Source organism: Syngnathus leptorhynchus, unplaced genomic scaffold, assembly GCF_054491065.1.
Source record: "Syngnathus leptorhynchus isolate UIUO unplaced genomic scaffold, UIUO_Slep HiC_scaffold_117, whole genome shotgun sequence".
NCBI classification, from domain to species: domain Eukaryota; kingdom Metazoa; phylum Chordata; class Actinopteri; order Syngnathiformes; family Syngnathidae; genus Syngnathus; species Syngnathus leptorhynchus.
The window spans coordinates 241,051-242,637 of record NW_028232084.1 but is presented as its reverse complement, the minus strand read 5'-3'; the positions used below and the strand labels follow the sequence as shown (position 1 = coordinate 242,637).

General features: G+C 41.5%; 1 non-coding gene across 1 annotated transcript; it reads left to right on the top strand.

Moving 5' to 3' along the window:
- Positions 1-657: 657 nt before the first annotated feature.
- Positions 658-729, top strand: trnak-cuu (transfer RNA lysine (anticodon CUU)). The gene has a single exon. It is a non-coding gene; the product is annotated as a tRNA-Lys (tRNA).
- The last annotated feature ends 858 nt before the right edge of the window (positions 730-1,587 follow it).

The window sequence follows — 1,587 nt, the reverse complement described above, 5'->3', positions numbered from 1 at the left end:
TGCGTTGGGTATTGAGTGTGTTTGTGTGTGCGTGCGCCCGTGCGTAATGGTTAACACTCTGGCCTCTGAATCCAGTCATCGGAGTTTTAAATTTCAGTGGGACCTCAAATATTTGGTCGTATACATGTATATGGGAAAAATTTGCTCCTGTACTGCCCCATGAAACCATATGCCTCCCAGTGATTAGGGCTGAGTTTTTCATGGTGTAATGCTTAGCACTCTGGACTTTCAATCCAGTGATTTGAGTTCAATTCTCAGTGGAACTGTTATTTGACATTTATCAAAGAAACATTTTCAATACAGTCTGCCACCCTTTGAAAACATATCCCTATACCTTGCTTATATTTGATAAAGTAATCACATGTTGTCTGGGTTGCAATGTCAACTCGTGGAAGTTACCAGTCCACCAGTTGGCACCAGTTAGATCTTGGATGATTCTAAAGCTAATGCTCTTCTGGAATACCGTATAATGTTTGCATGGTGTGATTGTGAGCACTCTGAATCTAGCAATACAAGTTCAAGTCTTGGTGGAACTTCCAATTTGTAGTAATTTACCTGGAACATAAATTGAGTGTGTAAGCCCAATTTAGTAAAATGAGCGCCTTAGTTAGTGCATTGTGCTCAGAAAAATTATGCTCCTTTTTCAGTCATTGCTAGGGTTTCATGGTGTAATGGTGAGCACTCTGGACTCTTAATCCAGCGATCCGCGTTCAAGTCTCGGTGGGACCTCAAATATTTTGTCATTTAGCTGGGAAAAATTCGCGAAATGGTAGCAGCTTGTGTGCTTCCGTATGAAATCGTATGCTTCCCTACACTTCCCTACGCTCCATGAGCGCTCTGGATTATGAATCCAGTGATCTCAGTTCATGTCTCGGTTGGACCTCAAATCTTTGGTCATATACAGTTGTATGCAAAGGTTTGGGCACCCCAAATTAATTTCAAGATTTTCCTTTATAAATCATTGGCTGTTCGGATCAACAATTTCAGTTAAATATATCATATCACCGAACCCCTCTTTAGAGAAAAAACTTTATTTTTTTCTTATTCAAGACATAGACGTTTTTTACTGGCGCACAAAATGAGCCGTGCATGAACATCACCTTGTTCAAAGAATAAAACCAACACAATGCATGAATTCACAACAAATGACATACCAGCAAATCAGTGTGACTTCTGCTGTTGCCTTTGCGAGACCATTTCAGATATGCAAATTTATAAATCAGGTGTGTTCGGACCTCCGCAGTGGAGGCTTTGCCGAACCCCTGAGACTGACTCACTGAAACCTTAGGGTTCGACCGAACCCAGGTTAAGAACCACTGGTCTGGAGGCTGTTATTTCTGCAAAAGATGGATCTACTAAATATTGATGTCATTTTACTGTTGGGTTGCTCAAATGTATGCACCTGCCTACTTTTATTGAAATAATGATTGCACACTGTCTGCAAATCCTATAAACCTCACTTCACTTCTCAAATATCACTGTGTTTATCACTGCCGTCATCCACCGTGCATGGATTTGGGCCATCTAATTGGTTCCTTTGCCCCCGCCCACCCTGATTAAGACCTGCGGAGGCTGGTTAGGATTTGG